Source organism: Tupaia chinensis, unplaced genomic scaffold (assembly GCF_000334495.1).
Source record: "Tupaia chinensis unplaced genomic scaffold, TupChi_1.0 Scaffold148019_1, whole genome shotgun sequence".
Taxonomy (NCBI): domain Eukaryota; kingdom Metazoa; phylum Chordata; class Mammalia; order Scandentia; family Tupaiidae; genus Tupaia; species Tupaia belangeri.
This window is the reverse complement of record NW_006207869.1, coordinates 324,456-332,651: the sequence shown is the minus strand read 5'-3', so window position 1 is coordinate 332,651 and position 8,196 is coordinate 324,456. Positions and strand designations below refer to the sequence as shown.

Sequence of the window (8,196 nt, the reverse complement as noted above, 5' to 3'; positions counted from 1 at the left end):
TCAGATTACCCAATAGTTTGAATCCCAGCTTTGTGGCTTAAAAAACTCATTGAGTACAGTAGTGGGCATGCCCTAAATCCTGCCAGGGATGGAGAAAATGGACAATGCCCCGGGGGGGAGTGCTTTCTGCCTCTCCTCCTCAGTCTCTTTTTGGTGAGCTCATGTACCCTCTAGCAATTAAAGGAAAAGAAGGAGGAGAAGAAGGAGAAAAGGAAGGGAAGGAGAAGAAACCAAGAGAGAAGAATGCAACAACCTGGCAGATACCTTGGTTTTTGACCTTTTGGCCTCCAGAACTGAGAGTTCTGTTCATTTCTAAAGGACATTGGCACAGCAGTAACATAACTGGGTCCACATGGGAGGGTCACAGGTTTTGTCTTAAAATCGCTCAGTACTTGCTGAGCACAGTAAGCCACTCAGTGTATGGTAATTTGTTTTTGTGTTTTGCTTTTACGTTTGTTTATTTCTTTTTAGAGAAAGAGAGGCACACGCAATGGGTTCAACCTTTCCAGTTAGCCAGGTTCCCGGGCATGTGTGCATGCACATAGAATTATACAGATTGACCCAGGAACCAAACCCCAATTTTTCATTGCCTCCAGTATCACTGAGTGGTGTGTTGCTGCTGTGCTGTTGTACCTGGCAGTTTATGGTAATTTGTAGCAGCAGCCCTAGGGGACTATAGCACTTGAAAATCTATGGGGGGTACTATTACTTGTATTAATAATTTAGTTCTTGCTGCAATAACCTAACTTCCAGAAGTATGCAAGGCAAGTAATCACCACATAGCTACTTTTATTGGGAGGGTTCTCTATAGTTTGGAGACCAGAACTACCCATTTAGCCCTGGGTTGGGACAGATTTTTAAGACCAGGTTTGGTCCTTCTCCCTAACCTCAAGGTAGTTCTGTGGGTCCCAGGACGAGCATCTGCTCTGCACCTTGCATACACATTGGACTGGAGCCTCCTGCCATAATAGGATGAATGTGGCTATTAAGTTCGGAGATGGAGGGTCTAGTATTTTCTCTGCAATTGCCAGGGATAAGTCAGTGTTCTTATCCAGGTCTGCCATTCAGGGACAAGTATATACCCTGAAGTTTCTATCCAACTCCATGGGAAAAGAAAAAAAAGATGGTAGACCTCACTTACAATAAAAGATATGGAAATTAGAACAACCATAAGATACTATGTTTAGCTTATCAAGCTGACAAAGATCAAAAAGTCTGATAATCCTATGTAGCCAGGTATGGAGAAAGATATAATTTCATTGTCTAAAGTGGGTGTTGGTACATCACTCCCTGGAAGTAAATTTAATCATATCTAACAATCATACATGCAGAGATATTTTGATCCAGCAACTCCATTCCTAGCAATCTCTTGTATAGGAGGACAGTGGAACAAGGTTGTTTACTTCAGCACTACTTGTAGTATCAGTATTTGGAAACCTTCCAAATGTTCTTCCGTATAGGACAGGTAAAGTAAATTGCAGCACACAGAATAGAATACAATTGGGACCAGCAGTTAGCGTAATGGCTATGTCGCTGGACTCTCACGTAGTCAACTGCGGTTAGTGTCCGGGAACCTGTGGCTTAAACTCATGCCAGGTGCATGTGCGTGCGTGCCCAAGATCCCGAGAGGAGAATGGAGGAGAAGGGATTGTGGCGTGGCCATCCCTCCCAGGGGGTGATTTCTCGCTTTCTGTCTCTCTCTCTCTCTGTCTGGCGAGCTCACGCGCCCTATAACAAAAACCTCTCAAAAAAATAAAAAAAGAGTAGAATACAATGAAGCAGTAAAAAAGATGAAAGAAACCTTGTTATAGTGAGATGGAACAATATCAAACTAAATCATGACTTAGAAAAATAAGGCAGACAATATGTATAAAGAATGCTACCGGAAAAGAAAAGAAAAATTAATAGGTTCACATTTGCTTGTATATGTAGTTCTGTGAAATACCTTCCACCTGAAAATAGTCCTTTGAAATCTTTAGTATTGGGAGTCAACAATGGCTTGGACCCACCAGGCGTGGGGGGAGTGGGGGTTGCAGGTTTGTGTCTTGAGGTCTCTCTGTAGTTGATGGGTACACACCTTTGCCTGTGATCCTGACTGGCTGAGACCTGTGAGGGTGCTTTATTTTTTCCCTTTCTCTGTCCCTCTCACTCACACACACACAAAAACCCCAAAACTAAAAAAGCCCCCCAAAACACACACACAAAAAAACAAAGTTAATGAAATGGTGTACATTCCTATTTTACTGAGGAGTTTTGACAAAAAAAAGAATTGAATTTTATCAAATGACCTTTCTACATCTATCCAAATGATCATGTATTTGTTTCCTAGGGCTGCTACAAGAAAGCACTACAAACTGGGTGACTTAAAACAGCAGAACGTTATGATTGCAGTTCTAGATTCTGGAAGTCCAAAATCAAGGAACATGCTCTAAAACCTGTAGGGGAATCCTTCCTGCTCTGGTGGTTTGCTGGCAATCTCTGATATTCCTTGGCTTAGAGCTGCAAAATGCCATTCTCTACCTTTATCATCACACAGCACTCACCACGTATATTCCTGTTTTCACATGGTTGTCTAAACAAATAAGCTCGTTAGTCAGAAGAGATTGAGGGTCCACCATATTTCAGTATGACCTCATCTTGACCAGTTATATCTGCAATATCCCTATTTCCAAATAAAGTGACATTCTGGGATATTGGTATCCTAAAAATATATTAGGATTCCAACATATCTTTTTTGGGGAAGGGACATAACTCATTCTCTAATCACATGATATAGACTATATGATTTTTCTCCTTAGTTCTATTGAGGGGATCGATGATATTGATGGATTTTCTAATATTTAACTGTCTTGAATTACTGCAATACATCTTACTTAGTTATGAGGTATTGTTATTTATTTATTTAGGAGAGGTTTTTGCTATAGGGTGCGTGCGCTCACTAGAAAGACAGAGAGACAGAAAGCAAGAAATCATCCCCAAGGGAGGATGGCCATGCCGCAATCCATTCTCCTCCATTCTCCTCTCAGGATCTTGGGCACACACACACACACATGCCCTGCATGAGTTTAAGCCACCGGGTCTAGGACTCGAACTGTGGTTGACTACATAGGAGTCCAACAACATAGCCATTACATCAACTGCTGGTTCCGATGAGGTTGTTTTTTAAATGAGCTGCTGGGAACTGACTGCTGATATTTTTTGTTGTTTTTCAGGTTTTCAGGTCAAAATAATTACTTCATAAAGGAAGTTCAAAAAATTTCTTCATCTATGATCTGGAATAGGTTAAGCAGCATTAAAATGATCCATTCTCTACATATTATATAGAACGCTTTCCCAAAACCATCAATCATAGGTATGGTGCTTTTTATGCAATCTTTTAACTCTTTCTCTAGCTGTTCTATGTTAACTAGTCTCTTTAGATTTTCTTTGCTAGGGTCAACATTAGTAAGTTTTGCTCTTTCTGCCATCTTTCTGTGCTGCCATAATGGTGTGCATGAATGCTCTGGTTGGTGCCCTCAAGAGTATCAACAGTGCTGAAAAGAGAGGAAAACCCAGGTTCTTATTAGGCCGTGCTGTAAAGTCATTGTCCGGTTTCTAACTGTGATGATGAAGCATGGTTACATTGGCAAATTTGAAATCACTGATGGCCACAGAGCTGGAAAAAGTGTTGTGAACCTCACCGGCAGGTTAAACAAGCGTGGAGTGATCAGCCCCAGATTTGATGTGTAACTCAAAGATCTAGAGACATGGCGGAATACTCTGCTCCCATCGCGGCAGTTTGGTTTCATTGTCCTGACAACCTCAGCTGGCATCACGGACCATGAAGAAGCAAGATGGAAACACAGGAGGGAAAATCCCGGGATTCTTTTTCTAGGGCTGTAATACACACATACCAATAAGATGCGTCATTGGGACAAAAAAAAAATTAGTAAATTTTGTTTTCCTTTAAGATTTCTATTTTCATCTACATTTTCAAATTTGCTTTCATCAAGGTATGCAAATTAGTTTCTAAGGTGTTTTTGAAAATATCTTTTTTTTTTTCTTTGTTTTAGTTTTTTCTTTCTTTTTCCATAGGGCATGTGTGCTCACCAGAGAGAAAGAGACAGATAAAGTGAGAAGGAAAGTGAAAAATTATCCTCTAGGGGAATGGCCATGCTGCAATCCCTTCTCTTCCATTCTCCTCCTGGGATTTTAGGCACTCATACACAAACACTGTGATGATTTTCAAGCATCACAGTGCATTGTGCTACCACTATGCCACCGGCTGACTCCTTTTTTAGTATATTAAAATTTTGGATTTATTTCTTCTAGTTTCATTGCTTTTTTTCTTCTTTTTTTTTTTTTTTTTTTTTTTTTTTTTTTTTTTTTTTTTTTTTAGTTTTTGCTATAGGGCACCTGTGTTCACAGGTGAGAGAGAAAGAGAAAGAGGGAAAGTGAGAAATAATTACCCCTCCCTTTCCCGGGGCATGGGCATGCTACAATCCCTTCTCCACTTTCGTCTCAGGATTTTGGATATGGACACACATGCTTCTGTATCTTTCAAGCCTTTCTGGGACTTGAATTGCAACGTTAGGCATGTGGGATCTGGTAGCCTTAACCAATATGTCACTTGGCTGGCCCATTTTTCATCTTTTCTAACTTAATGGTTTATGCTTTGATTTGTTCTGAATGTCTCTGTAATTTTAGCAGGTTTCTCAGGTAGTTTTTAAAAATCTTTTTAAAAATAAGTATTTTGTTTAACTTTATTTATTTAAAATTGACGAGAGAGGGACAGAGTAAGAGCAAGAGAGAGAAAATGAGAAAGAAGCCACCAGGTCCAGGACATGAGGCACAGTTAGACATGTTGGAGTACAGCATTTCAACCCCCACTCTACCTGCCAGCCCCACCACAAACTTTTCAATATCCCCACATAGTAGGCAAGGCTTAACTGGTTCCTAATGATCCCTCCTTCCAGTATTCACGTGTTTATCTCACTCCATCTTTGACAGTGAGCTGAACCTAGGCTTCTATGAGGAAGAATATGACAAAATATTGGGATGTTGCTGCCAAGAGTAGGTTATGAAAGGCTTCTACTTTGTTTTGTTCAGATTCTCTCTATATCTTGAGATTTTCTTTTTGCTTGCTTTCACGAATGAAAGAACCAAAGATACGTATCACACTTGGAAGGATAATAAATATTGGTATTGTGCAATGAAGTTAGAGGATTAATACAAATGTGAACTTGTAGAAGAGTTTTCAAAAGCTAATATGATGTACTGCCCTGTAAGAGAGGCTCTTATGTTGAAGGGAGGGCTGGCCATAGCAACAGTCCACAAAGGACCAAAATCTACTACCACCTGAGTGATCTTGAAAGCTGATCCTTCTCTGGTTGAGCCTTAAGATGACTGCAGCCTTGACCAACACTTGATTGTTTCTTTGTGAGAAACCCAGAGCCAGAGAATCCAGCTAAGATGCACCTGGATTTCAAGCCCACATGAACTGCAAGATAAATGTTAAGCCACTGTGTCTAAGGTAGTTATGGGGCAATAAAGAACCAATACAGAGTTCAAACCCTGTATAACATATGTCTCAATCCAGGAAATATTGCCCAGTTGAAAACTGAACGGTCTAGTTGTAATTTAGAAGTGATCTGCTCTGTGGAAACATAGCTCTAGGTGCGGTCGGAGAGGGCATGTTGGCAGAGAACACCAGTGGGGCTTAGGTCTTTGGACCCAGGAACTTGTTGCTTGCTAAAGGGCTTGGCTGCCTGGGTCAGTGAAGGCCTCCAGAAATAGATGGTGTAGCCCACTGGGGATGGCTGGGTGGTGGAGGAAAACATGACACTTATGCCTGGGGTCTCTTTGCAGACCTGCTTTGTGCCTTTTTTCAGCTGGTGTGGCAAGAAGCAGGTCTTGGACCTGGAGGAGAAGGGTCTGTGGCCAGAACTACTCGATAGTGACAGGATTGAGATCTGTGTCTCTGACTGGGGGGAAGCGTGCCCTGACTGTGGTTGTAGGTACCAGCTCCTTGACCAACTTCTTGATGCCAATCAGACTATCCTAGATAAATTCTCTGTTGTACCTGATCCCACCCAGCAGTGAAACAACAATATCTATCTTCAAAAATGTAAAGGCTGGATACCAGCAGCTGGCATACTGGCTATGTTGCTGGACTCCCACGTAGTCGATCACGGTTCGCACCCCGGACCTGGTGACTTGAACTACACTGGGCGCATGTGTGTGCGTGCCCAGGATCCTGAGAGAAGAATGGAGGAGAGGGGATTGTGGCATGACCATCCCCCCTGGGGGGATAATTTCTCACTTTCTGTCTGTCTCTCTCTATCTTTCTGGAATAGTACATAATAATATTCTAAAACACACAAAGTACTTTTGGATTGATGATTTGATGTGGCTTTCAGAAAGCCACTCTAAAATGGATAGGGTGGATTCTATTCTCTTTTCCTAATGAGGACTCTCCTCAAAGAAGCACCAAGGAAGCACTGTGGCTTCCTGGAAAACATAGCTATCATGTGGTCAAAAGCGATGATATTTTATAAAGATGTACTTTTCTATTTTAACAAAAATCAAAGAGAAAACCCTATGTTGCATGTTCTACCTCAGTAAAAAAATAACTTATTAAATGAGGGACCAGCAGTTGGCATAATGGTTATGTCACTGGACTCCCATGTAGTTAACTGTGGTTCAAGTCCTGGACCCAGTAGCTTAAACTCACACCGGGCGTGTGTGCGTGCATGCCCAAGATCCTGAGAGGAAAATGGAGGAGAAGGGATTGCGGCATGGCCAAACCCCCTAGGGGGTAATTTCTCGCTTTCTGTCTCTCTGTCTCTCTGTATCTTTCTGGCAAGCACACGCACCCTATAGCAAAAACCTCCACCCCCCCACCCCCCCAAAAAAAAGCTGTCCTTAAAATTCACATGGCATTGTAATGAGGTCTCAAGTAGAAGAACAATCTTGAAAGAGAAGAACAGGGGCTGCAGGAGAAGATGGCAGTCTCCACAGGAGTTAAAGGTCTCCACAGGAGTTAAAGTTCCTCATAATTTTCGCTTGTTGGAAGAACTTGAAGAAGGACAAAAAGGAGTAGGCGATTGTACGGTTAGCTGGGGCCTTGAAGATGATGAAGATATGACACTTACAAGGTGGACAGGCATGATTATTGGGCCACCAAGGACAAATTATGAAAACAGAATATATAGCCTGAAAGTAGAATGTGGACCTAAATACCCAGAAGCTCCTTCATCAGTTAGATTTGTAACAAAAATTAATATGAATGGAATAAATAATTCCAGTGGGATGGTGGATGCACGGAGCATACCAGTGTTAGCAAAATGGCAAAACTCTTACAGCATTAAAGTTGTCCTTCAAGAGCTACAATGTCTAATGATGTCCAAAGAAAATATGAAGCTTCCACAGCCACCAGAAGGACAAACATTCAACAATTAATTTTAGAGGCTCTCAAATTTGTCTTAAATCAACAACCTTCTACTCATATAAATGTCTTAATTAAATATCACAATGCAAATACCCACATATTAAGTAAAAGAATTCCAGCTGGTAAACATGACTGGACATTTGTAAGAATATATTTAATATATGTACACCCATTATGTTTTCAGGTAACAAGAGGGAAAATGCAGCACAATTTTTTTTTCTTGTTAGCGCACTGTCATTTAAATGTAAGCATGGAGTACTTGAAATAGAATTTGAGTTTTCAAGATAAAAGCATGGCAAGAAGTGTCAGATGGCAGTGGGGTAAGCATGTGTGTTTCAGAAAAGTAAAAAATCTCAAGAAGGAAAAACAGAAATGGCATGCTTTATCCATCTCGCTTAGTGAAAGAGCTGCAGTTGAAATTGTTAAGATAGCAGGTACAATGAATATTGTCACAAATTGTGTTAATTTTTGAAGCGGTGTGGGTGCTGACTACTAGTACTATCAAAAATATGTTCAGGATTGTTTTGATACCTGTATTTATAATAGAAAAGATGTTGGGGGGTGTATTGATGAATTTCTGTTAAAAGCTATTCCAAGTGTGTTACATGTAACAGACATGGCAAATATTTGTTTACAGTTTTGTTTAACAAACCATGCATTTAAGTTTGAAGTGAAGTCAACAAAAAGAAAATAGGTGTATGGATATGTGATTTTGAGATTAAAGTTAGTCTTAAAGAAATTGTGGAACAAGTCCTCAAAAAAAAAAA

The 8,196-nt window shown here is 40.7% G+C and overlaps 1 pseudogene; it reads left to right on the top strand.

The window, feature by feature from the left end:
* Positions 1-3,484: 3,484 nt before the first annotated feature.
* On the top strand, positions 3,485-7,440 carry LOC102477471 (ubiquitin-conjugating enzyme E2 variant 2 pseudogene; annotated as a pseudogene).
* The last annotated feature ends 756 nt before the right edge of the window (positions 7,441-8,196 follow it).